The 12,082-nt window shown below is 46.3% G+C and overlaps 1 pseudogene; it reads right to left on the bottom strand.

The window, feature by feature from the left end:
* Positions 1–8,616: 8,616 nt before the first annotated feature.
* On the bottom strand, positions 8,617–9,818 carry LOC136454778 (histone deacetylase 19-like; annotated as a pseudogene).
* Between the last annotated feature and the right edge of the window lie 2,264 nt (positions 9,819–12,082).

Below are 12,082 nucleotides of genomic sequence, written 5' to 3' on the forward strand. Positions count from 1 at the left end.
TATCTGCTAGCAATTTATTTTCTTTGATATAGTCGATGAAAACTTGGCTCCATAAGTGCTTGATTACCAAGATCTGAACGCCTTTAGCCTAAATTTCATGGGTTGTTTCACCGGGTTGTTTGATAGAGGGAACTGATAGCTCTTCTATGAATATGCTGGGTGGAACCTTCGCTCTGTCTGATCTGAGCTTGGCAAGGACATCTGCTGCAATGTTGGAATCGCGCAGGACGTGTAGAATTTCTAATCCTTGGAAATGTTTTTCAAGTTTCCGTATTTCAGCACAGTAAGCACCCATGTTTTCTTTGGTGCAATCCCAATCTTTATTGACTTGGTTGATGACTACTGCTGAATCGCCGTATATGAGTAATCTCTTTATTCCGAGGGTAATTGCCACTCATAGCCCATGGATGAGGGCTTCATATTCTGCTTCATTATTTGTAGCTTGCCATAATATCTAATGGACGTACTTGAGTTGTTTTCCTTCTGGAGAAATGAGGAGAACGCCTGCACCGGCTCCGCCTAGTTTGAGTGACCCATCAAAGTACATCTTCCAGTGGTCAAGGATTGTATCTGATAAAGGCTGTTGAATCTCTATCCACTCGGCCACAAAATCGGCAAGGGCTTGAGATTTGATTGCTTTCCGCGGGGTGAAATTGATGTTAAGAGCTCCGAGTTCAACTGCCCACTTTGATATGCGTCCCGTCGCATCTCTGTTGTGTAAGATGTCTCCGAGTGGGAAGTCTGTCACCACTGTGATCTGGTGGCTTTCAAAATAGTGGCGAAACTTGCGTGAAGTGATCAATAGGGCATAGAGTAGTTTTTGCACATGCGGGTACCGTATTTTTGATTCAGATAATACTTTGCTAATGTAGTATACGGGTCGTTGTACTTTATACACGCGTCCTTCTTCTTCTCTTTCTACGACTATTGCCGTGCTGACCACAGCAGTAGTCACCGCAATGTATAGCATCATATCTTCATCTTTCCTTGGGGGTGTGAGAATTGGTGAGGATGTGAGGTATGCCTTAAGTTTCTTGAAAGCTTCATTGGCTTCTTCTGTCCATTCGAACTTATTTGTCTTCTTTAGTAGTTTAAAGAAAGGTAGTCCTTTTTCACCGAGCCTTGAAATGAAACGATTGAGTGCCGCCATGTAGCCCATTAGCTTTTGCATATCTTTGATGTTTCTAGGTGGGCCCATTTCTGTTATAGCTTGAATTTGCTTGGTGCTGGCTTCAATCCCGCGCTGACTGACCAAAAATCCGAGTAGTTGTCCTGAGGGAACTCCGAATACACATTTATTTGGGTTCAACTTCCATCTCCATCTCTTCAAGTTTTCGAAGGTTTGCTTTAAATCTTCAATCAGGGTGTCTGGGTTCTTTGTTTTCACCACTACATCATCCACGTATGCCTCCACATTTTCACCGATTTGATCCCCAAGGCAAGTTTGGATAGCTCTTTGGTATGTGGCGCCAGCATTCTTTAGTCTAAACGACATGGTCTTGTAACAGTAAGCACCGAATGGAGTAATGAAAGACGTCTTGCTCTGGTCTTGTTCTTTTAATGTGATCTGGTGATACCCTGAATAGCAATCGAGAAAGGATAATAGTGTAGACCCTGTTGTTGAGTCAACTATCTGGTCAATGCATGGTAGCCTGAACGGATCTTTTGGGCAATGTTTGTTGAGATCTGTGTAGTCGACGCACATGCGCCACTCGTCTGTGTTCTTCTTCTATACAAGGACCGGGTTTGCTAGCCAGTCTGGATGAAGGATTTCTCTGATGAATCCGGCTGCCATCAGTTTTGTGATTTCCTTTTTAATCGCTGCCTTTTTGTTGGGTGAGAATCGTCGTAGCCGTTGTTTTACAGGCTTAGAGCCTTCATTGACATCGATTCCGTGCTCAGCCAACTCCCTTGGGACACCTGGCATGTCGGCTGGTTTCCAAGCGAATATATCTTTGTTGTCCCAAAGAAAGTTGGTGAGCGCGAATTCCTATTTTGCCGAGAGGTGGGTGCTGATGATTGCTGTTTTTGAGGCATCACCAGTGCCTAGGTCGATTTGTTTGACGTCGGCTTCTTTTGGTGGTGCGATGATGTTGGGCTTTTTAGCCGGTATTTCTAATTCTTCTTGGCTCATCTCTGCAGCAATTGTGGCTATTTCTTTTCTACTTTGGTCATCTTGTGCTCTGGCTGCAATTTGGATTGCTTGAACATCGCAGTCAAAAGCGCGTTTCAAGTCACTTCAAAGGGAAAGTACTCCATTAGGTCTTGGCATCTTGAGCAGCAAATACGGGTAATGCGGTATCGCCATGAATTTTGCTAGTGCCGGTCGTCCGAGAATTGCGTGGTACGATGACTCAAAGTCCGCCACCTCAAATTTGATGAATTCTATTCGGTAGTTCAAGGGTGTTCCAAAAGTGACTGGTAGAGTAATTTGTCCAAGCGGCATGGCTGCTTTGCCGGGTACTATTCTGTAAAAAGGTGTGCTTGTTGGTGTGATCATCCCGGCGAGTTGTAGTCCCATCTTCCTTAGTGTTTCTGAAAAGATGATGTTGAGTCCAGCTCCCCCGTCGATTAATACTTTGGTGACAGTCATACCAGTGATAGTTGGATCTAGAACCAGTGGATAATGGCCTACGTTTCCCACACTAGTCCATTGGTCTTCTCTAGTAAATTGGATAGGATACTGTGACCAATTGAGATATCTTGGTGTAGCCGGTTCTGCTGTCATGATAGTCCGTAGTGCTAGTTTTTCTTGATGTTTGCTTCTGCAATCCGGAGCCCTTGAGAAGATCACTGCTACCGTTCCCCTGGGTTTTTGGAATCCTTTGTCCTTGTGGTTGTCTTCATCTTTTTTCTGATTGTCCTCTTTGGTGTTCTCCTTACTATCTTTTCTTGTGTATCAATCATTGAAAGTGTAGCAATTTCCGATGGTGTGCCTCCCATTAGGGTGCAATGGGCAACGTATGTTTTCAATGTCGTCATATCTTCTAGGTTTGGAAAACTTCTTTGATTTGTCGGCCATTGCCATGGTATTGTCTGGTCTATGTTTTCTTTCTTGATGTCTGCTATTTCGATGATTTTGCTTATCCGGGTTGTCCTGGTTGCTTCTATCCAGGAACCTCTCTCGTGTTTTTTCTTCTGCAGTAATCATCTTTTCTACTGTTTGTCTGAATTCTTCATTGTTTCTTGGATTTTCTTTGCAGAAGTCTTGAAATTGCCACCTAGCCATGATTCCGTGAGAGAAAGCTTCAATTACTTCTCGTTCGGTGATGTCATGCACTTGAGCCCGTAGTTCGCCGAATCGTCGATAGTAATTTCTGAGACTTTTGCCTCCCTTTTGCTTGAGTCCTTTTAGTTCTACATGAGTGATTGGGTGTGTAATGATTCCTGCGAAATCTTCACAAAAAGCTCTTTGCAAGTCCTCCCAATTTTTGATAGATCCTGGATTTAGTTTGTCGAACAATTGGAGGGATATGGCTTCTAGTGCCATGGGAAAGAACAGGGTCTTGATATCGTCGTCTCCTTCGGCTAGTTCAATTGATTGTGAATATATTCTGAGCCATTGCCTTGGTTCAGTTTTGCCATCATACTTGGTGTGGTTAGACGGTTTGAACTTGTGAGGTAATCATACCGATGCAAGCCTGTTCGCGAAATAGGGGAATCTGTCGTGTGTTTCGGCTTCTTTGAATTCGGATTTGGCACCTCCTTCTGGCCAACTGTTGTTTTGATGGGAATAATTCTGTGAGGCTGTCTAGGTAGGCACCCTACTCCTGGTCTTTCTTAGTTGTTCAAATTGGTGGCCTTGATTATGTTCCTTCCTACTTTCTCTGTTATGGCTTCCACCTGGCCCAAGTCTTTTGAAAGCGGACTTCGTTTGATTTTGATCTTCTTGCCTGTGGGTTGTTGACCTGGCGGGTAGTCTTGATTGGGCTCTCTCTTCATGCATTCTCGGGATCATCGACCGAAGCAAGTCCTAGAGCTATTCATACTTCTCGCCGGGATGTGAAGTTGCTCTGAGTTCTTCTAATGCTTCTCGAATCTTATCGTAAGGCGTATTTGCCGTGCGTCTTCCTTCGACTTCTCGTTGTGATTTTCTTCTGTCGTATTCAGCCAACTCTGACTCGTATCTGATCTAGGCTTCCCTATGCTGCCTAGCACGGTGTTGGCGCCCTTGCTTCAACTTGTTTTTCCTTTCTCTAGCTTGTTTCTGACTCTCAGTTTCTTCATCGTAGCCCTGGGCAAAGGGTGATATGTTGGATTCTGATTCATCTGATGACCTAACATCGGGTGCTTCTAGGGGATTTAATGGTGACCGAGGATATCAAACCATTAGTACTTCCCGTGCATGAGCCGTTCTGTTATTGGCGTTGGTTTTCATACTATCGGAGTTGCTGATGACTTTAGTAGATGCCTCGATGTCACAGATCGAGTCTCCTTCTTGGTAGGGTAGAATAGCCGTCATCGTCATGTCATCCAATCGGGTACTGTTATCCTCAGGAACAGAGTCCGGCCAGTGAACGATGCAGTCTTGAGATGTTATAGTCAGGAACAAGACCTTCTTGAGCTCCCTTCAGCGGCATTCTTAGTACTGGATTGAGGACTTCTCTGAGCCATGCCTGATGAGATGTTGCTATGTTTAGGAGTCCGAGTGGAGGAAGATCTGACTTCTTGAAGGGATTCTGCGCGTACTTCGAGTTGTATTCTTGATAGGTCAAAGCCGTGTTCTTAAGTCCCATCGGAAAAGAACTCGGTTTCCTGAAAGGACTCAGATAAGACTCCAACTCGAATGCGGAGCTCGAATTCGAGTCGGATGCGCAAAGCTATGGAACCTGAGTTGAATCAAACATTATGAGCTGCGCGAATCCTCCGGAGATTTGATCTATCGTGGTCGTCGGAATAGAATCGTCTTCATGGTGTTTTCGAATCCTTCGAGGAGACGACTTTGGAGCTTGCCATTGTTGTCCGCCTCGTAGATCCATGAGCCGAAGATGAAAGTTGATCCCATTGAGAAGATCATGTTGTTGAGGTCCATCGAGCTCTCGGATGCAAATTCGCCGAAAGCCCCTACCTAGCACGCCAGCTGTCGATGTTTTACCACCGATAGCCTGCCACGGGGGTCCTCAGGGCAGTATTGTTTGGGCTTCAGCGTATGCAGAACTCGACGGTGAACGCAAGAGACAGTCGATTTATCTTGGTTCAGGCCCTCGATCGTTGATCAAGTAACAGCCCTATGTCCAGTCGGCGTTAGCCTCTGCGTTGGATTCATTGTGTAGTGTTGTGTTGTACAATTGTTCTATTCTGTTCCCCAGGAGCCCTGTCCTCCTTTATATAGTCAGGAGGCTAGAGTCCTAGTCGGTTTACAATGAGAGTTCCTAGTAGGATTACTGAATAGTACTACTACTAAGATTATATGGGAAGAATCCTAGTTAGACTAGATCTTCTTTCTCCCTTGCGGGGTATCCTATGGGTCCCGCATAGACAGGCTCCCCCACACACACTTCAGTGTTTAGTGAGGGTACTCTTTCTGTCCACAACTCATATGGTGTTTTGGGCACCGACTTACTTTGTACTCTATTGAGAATATAAATGTCGGTTTTTAACGCCTCCATTCACAGGCTCAACTATTAGGTGGAGTAACTTATCATACTACCCACCATATCCATCAGGGTACGATTGATTCTTTTAGTTACTCTATTCTGCTGAGGTTCGCTCAATGTAGAATACTGGGCTACTATGCCATTCTTTTAGGGTATGCCGACCGTAGTACTCCCCACGGTCAGACCTGACTATCTTAATCTTTAATATCTTAAATTTATCCAATGCTTCTGTTCTTTCTTTGATTGGATAAATATAGACATAACGGGAGTAATCATCTATGAATGTTATGAATGAATCATTACCATCCACACTCTTTACAGGAAACTAACCACAGATGTCTGTGTGAATGATCTGTTAAATTCCTGCATTTTGTTTTACATCTTTCTTAATTTTCTTTACACACTTTCCTTTTATGCATTCTCTGCATTGTTCTAAATCTGAGAGCTCTAATGGAGGAAGAATATCATTCTTAACTTGTCTTTCTATTCCCCCCCTCAAAATATGGCCTAAATGATAGTGCCATAATTTTGACGACGCATCGTAAGCTCTCTTATTCCACCATTTCCAGATTAACACTCTGTGACCAGCTGCTTTATTAGCTAGGTAGCATGTGTCTTTGAAGAGCTGGTGAACCGACTCTTTATGCTATCGAGGTACTCGGTGACCGTGTCACATACTGGGATTGAGCCCACAATTCCAGGCTCAATCGTGTTCTTTATCACGGCCAAACATTTCTTGTTGGCAGTGACCCACTTCCTATGCACAAGGGCATATGATATCTTTTGGGATTCAAAATCCCTCTCTTTAGTTGCCCAAGTGGCATCATGCTCATTTGTCTTCCTCACCGGTACCACACACTCAGTGGAACACGGTGAGGTGACTACCCAGTCCACCTCAGCCAAGATGAAAACCAGGTCAAACCTTTTTTTAACATAAAAATAACACCATTTGCATGCCTTGATTTCAACGTTGGTCACAATCAAAACATAAAACTATTCTTATACACTAATTCTACATCACCGTTGGACAGAAATAGAATTAGTGCATAAATCTTTAACTTTCACAACTGTTCTTACACACTAATTCTACATCACCGTTGGGAAGAAATAGAATTAATGCATAAATCATTAAAATTTACATATGTTCTTATACACTAATTCTACATCACCGTTGGGCAGAAGTAGAATTAATGCATAAATCATTAAAATTATGATATTGTTATTAACAACGTTGGTTAGAAAATAACAACATCATAATCATGTCAAAACTCTTTTTCTCCAATTAAATACCACATTGGTTCAAAATAACTGGAGAATCAATAATTTCTTTAGCAGCGGAAAAACTTTCTTTTTCTCCAATTAAATACCACGTTTATACAAATTAACTGGAGAATAAACAATTTCTCTAGCAGCGGAAAAACTTTCTTTTTCTCCAATTAAATACCACGTAGGTACAATATAACTGGAGAATATACTTTTTCTTTAGCAGCGGAAAAACTCTTACTCAATTTCTTGAATTTTACCCACAGAGAAAAATTACTTTTTCTATTTTTTATTTAAGCCATTAATCAATTTTCAGGAAATAAAACCTTTACTGGAAAATAAAAAAATGAAAAATAAATCAAATGATCCCTGTTCTTTCGGCCCGGCCAGCAAAACAGCCTGGCCCAGCTACTTTCCGCGCGCGCTGCTGCACCCTGGCTGCAACCTGGGCCTGGGCCAGCAAAGTCGCGCCGGCGCGCTCGCCCGCCTGGGCCGTGGGTTGGCCCGATCATGCTCCGCTGTCGGATCGCATCCGACGGTCACCCGCAGGCTTCGCGGGGTCAAAACCACGCTCGGCCACGACGGCTGGAAAACCCTAGCCTCATTTGCACTGTCTGCTTCTCTCTCTTCGTTCTGTCTTCGCCGCTCTCTCCTCTCTCAGCGCAACGACAGCAGCCACCGAGAGCGAGCGAAGGCGGTGGAGCGACCATGGCGCCCTCGCCGGCGCGCGTGCTCCCCAACGGGTGAGCACGCCACCATCGAGCGGCCTGGCCATGGCGCCTCCTTGGCCGAGCCCGGCGAGCAGCTACCCCTGGCTTGGCTTTTCTTCTCCCGCACCGGTGAAGGGCCGGCTCAACTCTTCTTCTCCCGCGCCGGCGAAGGGCCATCCCGATGCACGGCGAGGTAGGTCCATTCCTCTTTTCCCCCTTCTCCGATTTGGATTTCTCTTCTCTTATCCGAACCTGAGGTGGGGATTTGGGTTTAGATCTAGGGTTAGGGTTCAGAATCCGACCTTCCCCTTCGTCCCCTTCCCCTTCTTCTTTTGGGATTAACCCATTGGGATGGGGTTAAAATTAGGGTTAGGTCTTAGGATTCGGCCAAATCTGAACCCACTCTTCTTCTTCTTTCTACTATTTCTCTTCCTGTTGAAGGCTTTTACGAGTTTAGGGTTCATGAACCCCTTCTCTGTTCAGATCCGTAAGGAACTCTTTTCTTTTCTTGCCGCACCGGCACTTTTCCCTGCGTGGTGGCGGTGGTGACCGGGGTTCCAGTGATGTCCACCACCCCCGGTCCCTTTTTCATTTCTTTTACCCGATTAGGGTTAGGGTTACACACTGGCAACCTGGCTCTGGTACCATTGTTAGCATCATTGTGAGTGTACCTTTGTGTAACCATAGATCGGAGTAGACCTCTTTAGGGTTCATCTATTTTGCCCTGGTTGCGCTGCAACCTCGCAGACGCCGATGTCGAGGCAGCTCCGGCTTAGTGGCGAGGTCCAGTGGTGTTTCGGTGGCCTGTAGAGGCGAGGTAGAGGTCATGGCGGTGTGGTGGGGCATCCCATCGCTGGCAGCACAACCTTTAGATCGAACTAGGTTTCTGTGAGTGGGATTGCGGCGGCTCCGGACAACTTCGGTTACCGAGCCCAGTTCCCCACTCCTCTATATATATGTGCTGTGCGACAGGGGCCCACCAACCATATTAGGGTTGGGCGCCCTCGATCAGGGCACAGAGGCAAAGGCCCAATAGACCGTTGGGCCTATTGGTAGAGATTAACTAACAGGAAGAGGTTCTGTTTGACCGCGCTCATCGTGCGTTGTATGTAGATTTTTGAGTTTTTGTTGTCATGTCCCTTGTCCACCGGGTAATGGAGCTTGTAGCCTTGGCTACTGTAGTAGGTGTCGTAGCAGTGCACCGGTATGTTGTTGTCGATCTCCTTGCCGATGGCCATCGCCATCTCGTAGCACCAGCTAGCGGCGACGTGGTTGACGGCCAGTGTATCCGCCGCCGATGAGAAGGAGGAGTGGCAAGTTGAAGCTCCGCATGTAGCTGGCACACTGGGCATGGCCGGCAATGGACAGGTTAAGCTGGCCAAGCCTGTCGCCGAAGAGCGAGTCACCGCCGCACTGCATCACGATGGCCTCCGGCTAGAAGCCTGGAACACGTTGACGACCCTTTTCATGATGGTTTTGAACATCTTGCAGTACCCCTTATCGCCCATGCCCTCCATCAGCAGAACGTTCAAGGCACGGTACTGACTGGCCCCTTCGCTCATGTATCCCCTTTTCCTCCGGGAAGAATTTTTTGGTGCGCTGGTGGAACGACACTGTCATCACCTGGTTGGAGTCGAGGAAGGCCGTCTCGACGCCGTCGCCATGGTGCACGTTGATGTCGATGTAAGTACTTGACGAGCGCCTTGATGGCGAGCATGATGTCGTTGACGAAGTAGAAGCCGCTGGCCTCTGCTTCGCACGCGTGGTGCATGCCGCCGGACCAGTTGATGACGATGTCAGCTTTGCCGCTGCCAAGTGCGCGCGCCGCGGCCAGCGACCCACCGGCGTAGCGCTGGCAGTACCTAGAGGCTGGCTATGGGTGGGTTGTCGTAGGAAGTGTCACCTTTCTTGAGCACACCTATATTGTGCGCCTTTGCTGCTCTCATGGTCGCGCCGCCGGTGTTGAAGCTCTTCGAGGGGTGAGGTTCTGCAGCAAACCGACGTAGTTCGCCTCATGGAAGATCCTAATCTCTGCGTCGCTGGCGGGCCTCGTGCAAAGGTGTTTCATGTCGTGGAGCAGGCCATAGGAGCAGACGAGCGCATGTGCCATGTTGACTCAGCGGGGCACCATGTTGTGGTCCTCGCCGTAGTCGACGTTGGCGATGCCGGCGTCGTAGTAGTAGCACACCTCCCGCTTCTTGCCGTCGGGGCACGATGGGGACGGCAGCGAGTTGCCGCTCGTGTCCATCGTCACCAATCAACCAAGCGACAGGGGATGCAACACTATATATATACGACATCTAGGACCCGGACAGCATTGGAAATTCGGAATTGACTCCAATAAGTAATTCACAATCCAGATTGGAAGAAGTGTCCTATGAGTTGGAGTTGGAGTTGGAGTCTGAGCCCAAAAAGGACTGGAGCAAAAACATCACTCAGAAGTCAGGCTCATTATCCAAAGGGGCTGGCCTTTATCGAAGTCACGTATGGCCAACACATTCTAGTGTATCCATGTCTTTCCGTATGTTGTGGTATCTTGATAGTTTGGTGAATTTTGTTTGTGAGGTGCTCTCAGCGCTAAGTACTCTCTTGATAGTTGGCACCACAACAGGGTATATGTCCCATCTATTGCTCCAATGCAATTATTGAAGTACGGAGAAAAACAAGGAGATTGTAACCTATGATGCATAGTCCTATGAAAGCATCTAGGTCCCTAGTTGAGTTTTAGTGATTAATGACAATACATAATTACTATGACTAACGTATGTTTTGTAGATGCAATTTAGGCCCTGTTTGGTTGAGCTGTGGCTGTGGGAAAAAGCTGCTGTGGGCTGTGAGCTATGGAAAAGTTGCTGTGGGCTGTGAGCTGTAGAAAAGCTGAAAGCTGTTTGGTTAAACAAGTATAAAATATACCTTTTATCTTTATCTCTCTTGAAACAACTATGGAAGAGCTTTTTATTCCACCAATTTCGAAAAGCAGAAAGCCAAAAGCCAAAAGCAGGGTCAAACCAGCTTTCAAAAATGAACTGCAGAAAATCAGCTGCTTCTAAAAAAGCACCCTCCAAAAATAGCCCCTTTGGTTGGGCTTTTGGCTTTTGGGGCCAAAAGCCAAAGTCAAAAGCCCAACCAAACAGGGCCTTAGTTAGGTCATGGTAATGGTAATTGATTGGGCAATCATGGTTGTCATGCCCCTACGATGGAATAGTTTTGGTTTTCAAAGGATAGATGACAAGGTTAAGAATAAACTAGTTCTAAGTGTCGTTTGTAGTTTGATAGACACTTAGAGTAGTTTAGGACTTTGTTTTTCCTTTGGCCGTACTATTAAGGGGGGTATGGACGGGTAGCTTGACCTAGGTGAGTCTAGTGGGTTAGGTGTGGTGCACACTTATCAAATCCAGCACTAGATAGCTACTAAAAAGCCCTTAGATCAATTGGAGCAAACTTCATTCACATATGATTGCGAGATGAAAGTGAGTGGAGGGTCAAATGCTGACCGGATGCTAGTTCCGGTGTGACCAGACACTGGCGTAGAGTCCGATTAGTTCATTTGATCAAGGTGAAATCGTCTGGCGTGACCGAACGCTGGGTGCTAGCGTCCGGTCGACTCCAGTAAGGTTCCAGAGAGGGAAAATCGTGATCGGACACGTCCGATCAGTGCTGACCGGACACTGTCCAGCGTCCGGTCACAACTTAAACACTGGGTTTCGGGGAGTACTGACTGGAGCGTCTGGTCACCCCGTAGAGACACATAACGGTTCGTTTTGAACACAAGTGTATAAATACTTTCTCCATTCATATGAGGGGGGACTTTTGCTCATTCCAAAAGCTAAGAAACACCCTTGAGGGTGTCAAGAAGAGCAAGGTCCTAGTGAGGTGATTGAGATTTGAGAATCCAAGAGTGAGACCTCATTAGTGAAAGCAAGAGTAGCAAAGTGTGCATCCACCCTTCTCATTAGGCTTATCATAGTCAAGTGAGAGTTTGTGCTTGTTACTCTTGGTGATCGCCATCACCTATATGGCTTGGTGGTGATTGGGAGCTTGATCATCATCCGTCAGAGCTTGTGGATGACTCAACTCAAGTTATAAGCGGTTCTGGATGATTCACCATGACGGAGTGTCAAAGAATCAACCCGTAGAGATGACTTGATCCTTGCGCGGATCAAGAGGGAGCTACACCCTTGTGCGGGTGCTCCAACAAGGACTAGTGGGGAGTGGTGACTCTCCGATACCTTGGAAAAACATCGCCGCGTTCCTCCATCTCTCTTTACTTTGAGCAATTCAATTCTTGTCTTTACATTCATAGAATTGCCATGCTAGAGTAGGATTGGAACTTAGGTTGCAAGTCTTTTTGTGCGGTAGAACATTAGGAACACTTTATAGGCACAAGGGGTGAAGTTAGGCTAACCGTAGGGCTTAATTATTGCAAAGAAATTTAGAATTAGCCCAATTCACCCCCCTCTTAGGCATCTTGATCCTTTCAATTGGTATCAGAGCCTCGTGCTCATGTATGTA

Source organism: Miscanthus floridulus, chromosome 5 (assembly GCF_019320115.1).
Source record: "Miscanthus floridulus cultivar M001 chromosome 5, ASM1932011v1, whole genome shotgun sequence".
NCBI lineage: Eukaryota > Viridiplantae > Streptophyta > Magnoliopsida > Poales > Poaceae > Miscanthus > Miscanthus floridulus.